We start from the raw sequence: 15353 nt of genomic DNA, 5'->3' as shown, positions 1-15353 counted from the left end.
GAAGGTCAGTTTTGTAGCTTCTGTAACGAGCTAGACTGTTTTCAGATGTGTGAACATGATTGCACAAGGGTTTTCTAATCCTCAATTAGCCTTCTGAGCCAATGAGCAAACACATTGTACCATTAGAACACTGGAGTGATAGTTGCTGGAAATGGGCCTCTATTCACCTTTGTAGATATTGCACAAAAAAACAGGCATTTGCAGCTAGAATAGTCAGTTACCACATTAGCAATGTATAGAGTGCATTTGTTTAAAGTTAGGACTAGTTTAAAGTTATCTTCATTGAAAAGTACAGTGCTTTTCCTTCAAAAATAAGGACATTTCAATGTGACCCCAAACTTTTGAACGGTAGTGTACATGGTATCCTACCTTCCCTAGTTTTATTTGTAGGCTTAGTCCCAAAAGTGGAGCATTCTGAGAGGTAGGTACCCATCTTTCCCAGATTAACGTTTGAAAATATAATTCACAGAGGCAGAGGGATATAGAAGAAAGGCTTTCTCAAAATATTCACTGGGTATATCCCTTAAAATATAACTTTTATTAATCAATAAATATAAAATGATTGGGCCTCACAAAAAACAGACAAACTGGAACTAACAAACACAGAGCAAGAATTTTAAACCCTGGAAAAGGACCAGAGAAAATACATGCAATTGACACCTCTATTACAATGCAGAAGTATCCTGCAACGTGAGACACTCTAATGCACTCTTTTTCAGTCACCATTGGGGATGGATGTCACCCAATAAAGATTAGAGGACCATATTAGGATGCGTCCTTCACAAAAAGATGAAAGGAGGATGATCGTTCCATCAAGGTAAGTGGTTTACGGAACACCTCCAATGGTGACGTACATTCGGGCTCCTATTGTGTCTCATCAACAAGGATCAAAATTATTAGAGGTGAAATGACAAGAGGCCACCAGGCCTATGTCTTCTTAGTACACAAACCCTCTTAAATAAGAGATAAAATCTGGTTCTTGACCAGGTAACTGCCCTATCTGGATAATAGCACCGGGCTAAAGATGCTGAAACAGTAGGACACCAGCAGCAGCCTATGATAGGTCCTTGTCCGTGATGAAAAAAGAACTGTATATAGTTTCGTTTAGAATGGACAAACCACAAGCAAAGCTTCTACTGATGCCCCCCGAGAAAAAATACACAAGTGGCTGATAGATTATCAACCACAGGTTATCAATCAATGAAGAATCAAATTCTGCTAGAAATAACCAGAGAACCACCATTAAGGTACTGGTGCCGCCGCGGGGCGGGGAGCTGCGGGGGAGAGCGGGGAGGAACGGAGGGGAGATCTCTCTCTCCCGCCCGCTCCCCGCCGCAACTCACCTGTCAGCTACGGCGGCCCCCGAATCTTTAGGGACGAGCAGGGAGATACTCGGCTAAGGCACATTACTCGAGCGAGTAATGCCTTAGCGAGTATACTCGCTCATCCCTAGTTAGGACCCATCTGATAGCTTGGTCACCTGGACGTTGGTAGATGGGCCAATATGATTTGATCAAATTATATACCAAGAACCTTGCATTATTTAATGTGGTTAGAGTATTTATTATAGGTATGTATACTGTATTATGAGTGCTGCTGCGGCTTTTCGGTTTCTGCTTCTATTGTATGTTGCAGCCATGGTTTAACATGCACCTATATATTTCTATTGGGAAGTGGTGACCTATTTTATCCTTTTCTTTACCTTGCTAACTACAGACATTCACAGCATGGTATAACTTTTAATATAATGTTAGCCTATGGGTAACGTATCCCATTGAATGTCTATACAGTGGGATACGTAGCAGCTTACTACTGGAGGAATACAAAAGCAGAGCCACTGCTGCTGCTACATGGCCAACAGCACCAGGGGTACTGAATCGCCGGCCCCCGAATCTTTAGAGATGAGCAGGGAGATACTCGGCTAAGGAACTACTCGCTCGAGTAATGTGCCTTAGCGAGTATACTCGCTCACCTCTAGTCCTGTCCATACAGAGATAACCGGATCTGTAGTGACTGGCACTCCTGACTACCATCCTGTCATGTGCACAAGGTGACCCAGATCACGCTCAGATATGTCATTGTGGGAAGGGGGGGGGGGGGGGTTGGAGCCTAATGGTACACTGACCGTGGAATTTAAATCCCCTGATCAGCGAGTGGAGATTTTTCGTATTATTTTAAACAATAGAGGATAATAAAAGTTAACCCCCTTTTCCAATATTTCTAATAAAAAATAATACAAACAAAAACATATTTGGTGTCATCCCATTCATAACAGTCTGACCAATCAAAGTAATGCATTATTTATCTTCCACAGTAAATGCTACCCCTGTCTCCATGAAAACATGTAATAAAAAGTGATCAAAAACCTGTACGTGTTCCAAAATGGTACTCATGGAAACTACAGGAAGTCCCACAAAATACGAGCCCTCACAAAGCTTTATCGATGAAATAATAAAAAACAAGGTATGGCAATCAGAAATAATTTAGATAGATGATTAAAAAAAGGAATACAGAAAAAAGAAAACTATACATATAGTAACATAGTATGTTAGCCTTAAAGAAGACAATGTCCATCCAGTTTAGCCTCTTTCAGCCCCCCCCCCCCCCCTCCCCTCCCTACCTGTTGATCCACAGGAAGGCAAAAAAAAAAAAACAGTGAGGCAGAAGTCAATTTAGCCCATAATGGGCTAAATGGGGGAAAAAAATTCCTTCCAGAATCTACATAAATTTGGTATCGTAGTAATCGTACTGACGTATCTTGGCGTACCTGTGCGCGTAATATGTGCCAAGATAGTGCATGCCGCAGCTCATGTGAGCGGTATAATTAAAGTCTATGGGATTTTGCTACTGCGCATTACGTATACTAAAACTGCACGGGTATAACACAGTGCGCATATGGTCATGTGAGCCTGGCCTAAAATTGACCACCTATTCACTGGATAGGGGATAAATGTTAAATGCTACCTGTCAACTACCTAAAGTACCATTAACAAACTTATGTTTCTGTTAGGTGATGTTGCAGGGAGTCGGGTGCTGCTTTTTTATACTCGCCCGCTTCCTGATTTCCGTGGTACCCGCTGCTGAAGTCCGGGTGGTGGCCAAAAATCGGACTCTTTTCAGAGTCCCGTGTGTGCGCTCTCCTATATAAATCACCTTGACTAACGGCACCATAACTCAGTTTGTGGCGCTATTGGCAGGTGACAGGTTCCCTTTAACATCTAAAATTCCCCTTTAAGATGTTCTGAAGGTGAAAGTTCCTTTTGTTCTACCAGTCAGCAGATCTCTTTCTATTTACTGTCAACATAAAAATGTAAGAAAGATAAATGGAAATACACTGACCAGCATGTGCTGCCAGCCTGCCAACATCCGGGCTTTGTTATGTAACTGGCAGAGATATTGTAAGTATTATTATCATATCTGAGTCTCAAGAGCTCCCGTGTTATTATACAAGTAATGGAGGGTAAATCTTCAAATACACATCACATATCCAAATAAACATCTGCTCTGGTTTTCGGATCAGAGATACCAAACCGCAAGATGAAGGGCTAAATGCCAGCGTTAAGATGTAGTAAGCGAGCTGACATTTACAAGGCATAGATGATAAAGAGAAATTCATTAGAAGCCCTTATACCGATGTATGTGAGACGTGGAAGAATGATGCTCAATGTGAAGCTTTCTAGTTATTAGGTCACTACGAGGTAAGAACAGCTTCCGGTTTGGGACTGCCAGTGAAACACCTACAAGGTGATAATGGTAACAGGAGACGGCGAAGAGGGAGTTTGCATATATACTCTTTGTCAAAAAATATCCCTCCCCTAGAAGAAGTTGTTGCTTTGATGCAAAACTCGGCATGCAGTTACAACTCAGGCAGATATGCAAATGAGTAGCATTATGGGTGATTAGATAAACGGTCTTGTCACCTTAGGCTCTAAAAATGGTTCCACCCATGGCCTATAGAAAGCTTCAGAGGCTCCTTGTGTGTAGTGAGCTCTTCTTCCGCTTGTGTAGAGCTTGTTGACCACTAGACGCCTCTACTACGTAGAGAAGAGATTTTGCCCAGTTAACATAGTTTGAGAGGGGCGCATTATGGAAATGCAAGAAGCTGTTCGGTTGTATCAACGAATTTCCAGCCATTTTGACCTGACGGACAGGAGATGTTGGGTGCAGTGTATACATAAGGGCACGCACACAGGATGACCAGGTTTAGGACGTCCTCAACAGGCCACCAGCACTGACGACGGCCATGTTCCATGTCTAGAGACCTCGGGGAGAGCATCTGAATCCTGCCTTTGCTGTGGAGCGGCACACTGCCCCCTGCTGGTGTGATGGTCTGGGGGGCCATTGCATACAACAGTCGGTCACCCCTGGTACTGGAACGAGGGCCAATGACAGCCCAGCGATATGTTCAGGACATCCTGCAGCCACATGTGTTCCTCTCATGGCGGCTTTCAGAGGCAGCAGGATAATGCTCGGCCGCACACGCAAGGGGGTGACAGGAATGTCCCCACATCATTGTCACACTTTTGTGGCTGCCTGGTCACCAGATTTATTATCAATAGAACATGTATGGGACCATCTGGGATGCCTACAACTTTGCACGATCTAGAGATTTAGTTACAGCAAATGTGGACCTATATGCCACAGGATACCATATGGAACCTGTATGTCTCCGTGCCTGTTCGTATCACATCTTGTATCCAAGCTAGAGGCAGTACAACAGGGTACTAGAGCCTCCATGCCACCTGTATCACTTCTTGCATGCAAGCCAGACGCACCCAACAGGGTACTAGAGCCTCCATACCTGCCTGTATCACATCTTGTATAGAAGCTAGAGGCGGTACAATGGGTTACTAGAGCCTCCATGCCCGCCCGTATCACATCTTGTATCCAAGCTAGAGGCAGCACAACAGGGTACTAGAGCCTCCATGCCCAGCTGTATCACATCTTGTATCCAAGCTAGAGGCAGTACAACAGGGTATTAGAGCCTCCATGCCACCCGTATCACATCTTCTATGCAAGCCAGATGCACCCAACAGGGTACTAGAGCCTCCATGCCCACCTGTATCACATCTTCAACTAAGTAGGTCAGCACATAGAGCTGAATAAAACATATCAAACAATTTATACAAATGTAAATATAAAATAACAATTTAAAAACATACACAAGAGGAGATAACAACTGAATAAGCAGGGGCAGGATGTGGCAATTCAATTACAGTGATAGTACATATATTACAGATACAGTGGGCTCACACAAAAAATATTCATAAACCTCACTTTACCACATAATACCACACTCGGTCACCTGTGCTCCAAAGCACGTTTCATGATAGCTTCCTCATACCCCCAATTATTTGCCATTTGGTATACCTATGGTTTGGTGAGAGCCAAGAGATCATTCCAGTGACTCTTACTTTTGTATAGTGTAAACTCCAGGATAGAACAAGAATAAATATACAGTGGAGCATCCTAGTCGGCCATCAGCTATACATCCAGTGTACCATTCAGCTGAGATCCCAGGGACAGTTGTCGCTGAACGAGCCTCTCTGGAAGAACATGATTATGGTGAAGAATGAAGGGACAGCAATGATGAAGATTTGTAAATTGAAGATGACTTCGTTTGTAAGGGCTTGGATCAGCATGGGCTGAGTGATCGGGCACCAGATTTGGGACTATCAGAAAAGGCTTCAGAACTCCTAGCAACAAGAGTGCATGAAGAGAACTTGCTTGAAAAAGCAGCAGAGCTATCCAACATTCAATCCAGACATACCGCATTTCTGCAATACTTTAGCAGTGACACTAACTTTGTGTATTGCCAAAACATACATGGTTTAATGGAGGATTTGGGAAATGCAATCTATAACTCAACCAAATGGTGATTGTTCATCTATGGCTCAGAATGGAGCTTAAAGTGTGTCCTCCTCCACAATGGCAATCTACTTGGTGCAGGCCCAAATGGCCATTCAGTTTGCGGAGACATAAAGAGGGTCATTCAGTTGTTACAATATCACAAACACAATTGGATCATCTGTGTTGACCTTAAGATGTTATGCTTCCTTCTTGGTCAGCAATGCGGATACACCAAGTATCCCTGTTATCTGTGCGTGTTGGACAGCAGAGCTTGTGAGAAACATTGGGGGGAAAGGAATGGGACCTCAAACCTGCTGACCCAAACATTTCACGAGTCGCTTGCTGATAGAACATTACATTCCTACTTCTGCACATGAAAGTGGGTCTATGAAACAATTCGTTAAGGCTTTGCCGACTGTTTCAAGTACCTCATTTTGGCATTTCCTGTCTTTTGAAAGAATAAAAGCCGGTGTGTTTAATAGTCCACAAATTCGGGAACTCATCAAAGATAAATATTTCATCAGGACAATGTCAGAACTCCAAAACAATGCCTGGTTATCATTTAAAGACTTTGTCAAGGACTTTCTTGGAAATAAGCGAACAAAGAATTCCGCTGAAATTGTCCAGAAACTCTTGGAGGGTTACAGAATGCCTGGTTGCAACATGAGCATCGAGGTGCATTTTCTGCATAGCCATCTTCATAACATCCTGGAAAACCTTGATGCGGTCAGTGATGAGCAAGGTGACCAATTCCACCAAGATGTAAAGGTCATGGAGGGACGGTATCAGGGTAGATGGGATGTACATATGATGGCCGCATCAGCCAAGATTGTCCACAGATTGAACACTCCAGGAAAAGCTATAGGCGCAGATTTATACCTTACCTGCCACTACTTGCACATAATGGGATGTACCAAGACAATATATCCTTTGTATGGGCAAGATAACTTTAAATAAATACTACATTCAGGTAATTTTTTGATTTTCCATTGTGTGTACATTTTGTATGGCTTATGAGAAAAATGGATGTTATCCTGTATCGTAAAAAGTCGATGTGATAAGAAAAAAACTTGTGGTCATTTTTTGGATTCAGAACCAAAAGTTAGTAAAAAACAAATGGAAGATCTAAGTCAATAAAAATTGTGTTCACCAGTGTTATATATCAGAAAAAAATGAGGAACCTACTCCCATACTTAGCGTAATCTTACTAATTTTTAAAATAAACTATAAATATTTCAAAAAGGGTTTTTTTTAGCTTTCTAACCTTAGTAAAACTAAAAAAAGGGGGAAAAGTCAGTGAAAAACAATATATAAACTATAGCCCTATATATCACAAAAAAGAGACAAAAATAATTCTAGTAGCTGAAGAAAACAAAATAGGGCAGTAAAACCACCACATGGGTGGAATCCCTAAAAAGTCTCTGGTCCTTTAGGACTAAAGCTCTCTGGTCCTTAAAGGGGTTGTCCCGCGGCAGCAAGTGGGTCTATACACTTCTGTATGGCCATAATAATGCACTTTGTAATGTACATTGTGCATTAATTATGAGCCATACAGAAGTTATAAAAAGTTTTATACTTACCTGCTCCGTTGCTGGCGTCCTCGTCTCCATGGAGCCGACTAATTTTCGCCCTCCGATGGCCAAATTAGCCACGCTTGCGCAGTCCGGGTCTTCTTCTTTTCTGAATGGGGCTCCGTGTAGCTCCGTGTAGCTCCGCCCCGTCACGTGACGATTCCAGCCAATCAGGAGGCTGGAATCGGCAATGGACCGCACAGAAGAGCTGCGGTCCATGGAGACAGAGGATCCCGGCGGCCATCTTCAGCAGGTGAGTATGAAGACGCCGGACCGCCGGGATTCAGGTAAGCGCTGTGCGGGTTGTTTTTTTAACCCCTGCAGCGGGGTTGTCTCGCGCCGAACGGGGGGGGGGGTTTAAAAAAAAAAAAACCCGTTTCGGCGCGGGACAACCCCTTTAAGGGTTTAATTCTTAAAGGGGTCTTCCATTTGTAAACTATTTATGGCCTAAGCTTAGAATAGGCCGTCAACAGTAAATGAGTGGGGGTCTGCAGCCAGGGACCCCTGATGACCGTCTGTTTGCTGGGCCAGTGCCTCTCTCAGGATGGGTAATGATCACCGAATAGATCAAAGGGATCATAGGGATCTGTCCAGGGCAGAATATAAGTGAGGATTGTGCAGTCATAAAATGGTTTTCTCTGCAGTCAACCAAATGCAATTGTGGAGTCATTTGATAATTATATAGCTGAGCCAAGTGTTACATTTTCTGCTAGGCAAAGACGTATTAGAGAAAATGCCATTTTCAGCCAAATCATATTTCACTTTGATCATCGTTAATCCAATTACTGAAATGTTAATAAACATGAATAATTAATATGTTCAGCAGTCAATTTTAAGAGAGAAATGAAAACCTGTAATTTACTGATACAAAAGGCCTCACAAAATCTAAAATGTGCGCTAGGCTATAACTTGTCTGCTAGAAACTGATAAACAAGGCACACATTAAGTAATGGTAGTTTTATATGTGAAGCCAATATAGGATAATTGTCTTAATTATTCTAACATATACATTTTTAATGAAAGCATTTTTCATGAAATTTGACAGTATGTGGACAAAGAAATTGTACGCGTTTGGTAATAATCCTTTGTCTCATTTTTCCTTTCATTTGACTGTATCCTAGGTCATCAGCTTTATGGATGTCTACTGTGACCCAACTACGAAGAGAAGATCGCTACTTCCTCTATTATTTGCAGCGTTCGATCCTTTAACCCTTTCTCTACTGCATGACGTAGATATAAGTCATGCGGTTGCCAAAGGGTGTATGGAGGACCTTCGGGAGCTATGTCCACTTCATACCCAGTAACTGACAGCCACTGGCAACTGCTATGATCAGAGTTAGCTCCAAGCGGTAGCCAACGATTTAGATGCCATGGTCAAAGCTGACAGCGCATTAAAACAGCCAATCGGAAAAGGAAAGCCCCTCTGCTACCCCATTGCTTCTCCATGGGATGCAATCATGAAGTGCTGATGGGTTAGCATGGCAGCCTGGAGTCTAATGGCCCATTTAGACACAACAATTACCATTCAAAATGTGCTCAAAAGCCATTTTTTCAGCGATAATCGTTGCGGGTAAATGTGCCAATCTTTCACTTCTCTGCCGAATGATCAGTTTCATTACAGATAAGAAGGACCACATGCTGCGTTTTGTCCGGGGAGCGCGGATTACATTGTCTCAGCTGTCAGGCCCGCGGAAGAACAAAGGGAATTTATTCAGAGAACAGCAGGTGGTCTGTTCTCTTAATACAGCTCCCACACTACTAATGGCTGTGATTGTTTCAAACACTGCCATTCATTGAGAGCTGGCTGTGATTGGCTAAGCGTCAGCCAATCACAGCCAGCGCTTCCAGAAGGTGGGGATTTTTGAATCCCCAGCCAGAAGAGAAGAAGATCACTGCCGGGGACCCGGGGAGAAGATGTGGCTGGGCTGACAGCACAGGAGAGGTGATGTATGTACGTTTTTTTTTCTGCAGCCAGGGCTTAAATTTTAGCTTTGACAGTAGAATTTTCTACTGTCAAAGTTGCATTGCACCGCACGAAAATTGCGTTTTCATGCGATGCAACAGAGAGGAATGCTCCATAGGGAAACATGGACTACAAAACATCACAAGTCGCGTGGATATAGCGGGACCCCTGAGGTTTTTGTGTCTGACTGTCACATGCTACACAATATCGCATGTGGGAAGAAACCCATAGGAAAGCATGGGCTTCTCATACTTGCGATTTGTAGCATTGTTGCAACGCTACAAAATCCCGCGACTTTGTCGCCCGTGTGAACAGGGCCTTAAGGATATCAAAGACATCTCTTAATTCTTGCTTTAGGCTGCTTTCACATGGATGGCAAAATCGCATGATTTTGCTGCGATGCGATAGCACAGAAAAATGCATTGACTCACATTAGAGATGTTTTCTATGATGCTATCTTGCAAAGAAAAAAAATTGTGGCATGCTATATATATTGCCGCGATTTGAGATTTTTTTTGTAGCCCATGTTTACCTATGGAGTCTTTGTTTTTGTTGCATCGCAATGCATGAAATTACAGCTTTTGTGTAATGCTATGTGACTTAAGCCCCGAAACTAAGCACTAGCTGCACTCCAAAAAAAGAAAACAAAAGGAATACTTACCTAGCAGGCTCGGCCCGGGTCCTCCTGCTGCTCTCCGGAGCACCGCCAGGCATCCTGCAGTCTTCATTCACCCACAGACGATGACTTCCTGGTTGCTGGATTCATAAATCCTGCCTCCAAGAAGCAATGGCTCTGATTGGTTCATCTAGCGCTGCTCAGCCAATCAATGCAGCGATGAATAAACCAATCAGAGCCATCGCATTAGTTCATCTAGAGCTGCATTGATTGGCTGAGGACTGCAGTACGCCTGGTGGAGCTCTGGAGAGCAGCGGGAGGACCCGGACCGAGCCTGCTAGGTAAATATTCCCTGTCTTTTTTGGAGTGTAGCTAGGACTTAGATTCAGAGTAGGAGTAATGCGCGATTTTCCACAGGAAAACGCATCACTGTCACTACAAAATCGCAGGGGCAAAGTTGTGATATCGCTTTTGTAGTGGTGATATCGCTGTCGCCCATGTGAAAGAGGCCTTAGTGTGAATCAAGGGCCGCCTCTTGTCCAAAAAGAATCCGTAGGGCAGGTTCTCCAAGGGGCTGACCGCTGATGTCTTCTCTAGAATGCAAGTCAGCAGAAACAGCTTCACAAAGCAGGAACTTCAGTTGTGTATCGTAGGCAGGAGCTGCACACCAGACTAACTACGTTTTTCTACAGCAGCCTGCCAACTTTGCCCCACTACCAGTTGAGGTGACAGGGTGAGGAGAGCAGAACAGCCACACCCTGAAGTCCTGTGCGAAATTTACGACGGCTTGCAGTGAGTTGCGCAGCCTATTCCATCCTATATGGAAGGTCCCAAAAACTTCTCTACTTTCCTGTAGTCCTATTCAGAAATCCTTCATCGTGTATTCCAAGAGGAGAAGGTATAAAGTGGCCTTTCTCATACTCTGCAATAAAGTTTAATGGATTTCTCTTGTAGCAATTCCTTGGGTAAATTAGGTGTTTCTGAGCAGGTCAAACCTCGGAAATGCAGCTGCGCAATGCGCTTCAACAGAATTACAAAGACACGGCCCGAGGCAATTCACTTTTCTCTTTGCCAAGGTTGAACCCTGCAGATATATTTTTCTTTTCAACTCAATTTGCTATGTAACTTGTGTAAATGTACTTTTATCCGCGTAGACCTCTACACTCTCACTGAATGGCTCTCACAGCTTAATGCTCAGGTTCTTTTATGGATACATTAAAGAGGCAAACGTGAGGCTCCTGGGCCCCAATGCACAATTGTAATAGGGCCCCCACCTATCTTGTGCCAATGTGCTATTATGTGGCAGGTGAGCCGCAATCACCTGGGTCTGGGGGTATGTACTAATGCCACACTACCTATAGCTAAAAATCTGATATATTGTTATCTAACATTTAGGAAAACTGCAGCATATGTATAGGAAATAATTTGGTAAAAGCAAGACAGCAATATTTGCTGATGTAAATAATCTCTATGGTCACATTACTCTTAAGTTAATATGTTTAAGGCCTCTTTCACACAGGCAACAGCGAAAATGCCGCAAGAAGGTCGCAGTGATATCGCATCGGTGTCCTGTGTGATATTGTTGCATTTTCTTGCGGCGAAATTTGTGCCACTACAAAGTCACGCAACTTTGAAGCACTCTTTTGCTGGGATTTTTGTGGCAGATGGAAATATAAGTCCTACCCTGAATATAAGCCCTAGCTGCATGAAAATAAAAAACACAATACATCACCTAAGAGATGCTGTCCGGCACTTCTTTGGAGTCTTCTGGCTCAGCCAATCAGAGCCAATGCTCAATGAACCAATCACAGCCACCTGATGAATGGCTGTAATTGGTTCATCGAGCATCCGCGGCTTAGCCAATCAGAGGCAGTGCTTCCTGTTTTTCAAACTCCTAACCAGGAAGCTCTGCCAGAGGACTACAAACAAGTGCTGGAGATATAGAGAAGACCGGTGGCGTGGTGTTGGACAGCATCTCTTAGGTGATGTATTGTTGTTTTTTTTCATGGTGCTACGGCTTATTTTACGAGAAACATTTTTTTCTCGCAATGTAGCAGGCTACAAAACATCACTGATGTGAAGAAACCCATTGGAAAGTATGGGTGTTACGTCTAGTCGGCGCACTAAAGCGCCACGCCTCTGTACTGATGCAGGATAGTGTCCTACTTAAAACTACAAATACTTACTAAGCATTTGCACTGACAAATTGCACCTCTCCAGGCAAGATGGAAGGACGCCTGTCGCTTACTAATCAAGGAAAGTGGAGCACCTCTGCCTAAAAGCAGGGTAATCGTCCAGATAAGGTCGGCCTCACTGTCTTCATCTGGGACTTAGCTATCCCTGATCAGGAACATGGAGAAGTGCACAAAACACACATAGGACACGACACTGTTCACACACGCTGAACACAGAACAGGATTGCACATAAAGCACATGTCCGGCCACCTACACAGACATAACACACGTCACTCTTCACACCAACATACAGAGTAACACAAACCACATAAAACAGGACTGCACAAAGAGCACATCTGGCCATTTGCACAGACATAAAACACGTCACTGTTTACACCTACATACCAGGTTGCGCATACAACATATAAGAGGAACCCCACCCAGAGCTCACATGCATACAGATGGTAAACCATAGCCAGGCCAACTATCCTCACACCAGGGAAATAGAGAGTTAGCTACCATGCTGACATAGGGAGCAGTGTCAGGCATCACCCATCATACATCTGGGGGCCGCACCTGCCCAGGGGTAGGGAGAAACCTGCAGGCCGCCTGCACTTGTGCGGTCACCATACCACACACTACACAATGCACGCACCCCAGAACGCAAGGAGGGGAGGGACAGCAGGTGTCCAGACCGTCTTCAGGGGAGGAGAGAGACGCTTCAAACAAGCATGCAACCACCAGCTCTGAGTGGGATTTACAATGAAGCACTAAAATGACCAGCAATCTCTCACTAGAGTTTGCTGGTATTTATCTGATGCAGGGGGGATTGGCTGGTGGAGAATACCCCACCCAGCCAGCTCAATTAACCTGTAGAACCACAGGTCCCAGATGCACAACCTTAACAATAGACTTCACATACATGCGATTTGTAGTGCTGTTGTATAGCGAGAAAATCGCACGATTTTGTCGCCCGTGTGAAACCGGCCTAAAGGCTATGAAGATAGATAGATAGATAGATAGATAGATAGATAGATAGATAGATAGATAGATAGATAGATAGAAATACATATCTAATGACTTCACCTTTGTTTTATTTTACAACACAGAGAAAAACTATTTATAACAAGTCTCAATTACCTGTATAGGCTGCAGAAAAAGAGAAAAATATAATAGTTCGGTTACAAAGGCTGCCATCACCTCTCATTGCCATGGGGATTTGAGTAATGATTTCACAGACTGATACTGCACTTTCTACAGCTGGAAGTACTTCAGAGCATCCAGCAGCACAGGAACACCAGTTCTCCTTCTAGCACTTCTCCGGAGAAAAGAGATGAGAGCTTCATGTAACTAAACCTCCACCTACTGGAAGGATGAGACAGAGACTGCTAGCGGCACAGAACCGCTACAACAGTACTTCTAGATATAGTAGAACATTTCACACTGACTTCAGAATGGTGTCTAAAAAACAAAATGCCAATTCAAGGCTTTTCATATAAAATAAGATCCTTTGTCTAGCTCTTTTTAACAGAGTAGGAAGACTTTGGTATATGCTACTCTAAAAACAAATCCGAAAAGGGGTTAATAACTTGTAATGATGGTAACTTTTTTGTGTTCCCAGGTTGGACAGTATAAAATATATGCACATTCTAACATCATGTCATTTTATGCCAATGTTCTGTCATCAATCTACCACTCCCATCACTTTTTATTTGGTGCCCAACCATTCTTAATGGCTTCCTATCAGCCTTAGGATAGATTTAAAAGGGTCGTACCAAGATAGATGATAAAGGTCTTATCAGTGGGGGTTTCACCGCTGAAACCGCCACAATCCCAAGAATGGGGCTCCCGTGTTCCCCTATTCTCATCACTGCAGAGTTACTTCTCCCACTCACAGTGAAATCAGACTGAATGGAGCTATGGCCAGGCATGTACAGCCACCGCTGCATTTATTTCAATGGGGCTGGTGGAAATAGCTGAGTACAAAGTGAAATGAATGGAGCGGCACTGCGGTTATGCAGCCATAGTACCATTCAAGTCTCCCTCCTCACAGGAGAGTGCAGCGAGCCCATAGTGAGAAGGATGGGGCAAGCAGGACCCCCTTTCTCAGGATCAGTGGAGCCCCAGCGGTGAAACCCCCACTAATCAGAGATTCATCACCTATCCTATGGATAGGTGATCAAAGTCTATTTTGATGCAACCCCTTTAATGGGGTAGTCCCATGAAATAAACTTATCCTCTGTAGACAGGATATCTCTTTGTCATACATTTCTGTATATTTTGTTTTCAGAAGCCTATTATGCATGGTGCCACTCCGTTTGAGAGAAGTCTGCCTGGTGACTAAGCTGTTAATACTCTTGTTTAGTTTTACAAACCAATGATAATAAATGAATTATAATAACTTATAATTATTACAAGTGAGGCGTGTTCTAGCCTCATAGCAAATGTTTTTTGTATATATACTGCTGCTTGTTACTGAAATAAACAGATGACTTTCAATCACATCCTATGTGTGTGTGGTCTGCAAGTTACTTCGAGCTTCAATATAATTTTAACAACTAATTTGGAACCTAAAGCATGGCTTTTAGCAAATAGATTTATCTGCACTAACAATATAAGTATTTGATCAGTGGGAGTCCAACTGCTGGAATCCCCACCAATCATGAGAACACTGGTTACACGTGTGTACTACCACCCCATTCACTTCTATAGGACGGCCTGATATAGTCAAGTACAAGCACACGGCTATATCAAGAATTTTCACTGAAATGAATGTAGCAACAGAGCTTGACCACCACTCTATTCATTCAGGAATACTTGGGACCCCTATTTTCATGATTGGTGGTTATCCCAGCGGTTAGACTCCCACTGTTCATGTACTTATCCCCTATCCTGTGGATAGGGGATATGGTACGTTCTCATTGTGAGACAACCCTTTTAAAGTTTTACTTTCCAATCCCTTGACAACTGATATGCCCCTCTATATTTCCACCCTAATATACATTAACTTTAAATAATTTACCCTTATTAGCTGGTCAACATCTCTTGCCTCATTTTCTCTACCCATACACAGTTTCAGGAGCTAACCACGGAAATCCCTATGCTCTCAAATTCCCTCCTTTGTCCTACTGGCTTTACTCCTACACTCTAGAGAAATTGAGAAAAATTAGACACAGGA

Source organism: Eleutherodactylus coqui, chromosome 3 (genome assembly GCF_035609145.1).
Source record: "Eleutherodactylus coqui strain aEleCoq1 chromosome 3, aEleCoq1.hap1, whole genome shotgun sequence".
Classification (NCBI taxonomy): domain Eukaryota; kingdom Metazoa; phylum Chordata; class Amphibia; order Anura; family Eleutherodactylidae; genus Eleutherodactylus; species Eleutherodactylus coqui.
This window is presented reverse-complemented; position numbering follows the sequence as displayed.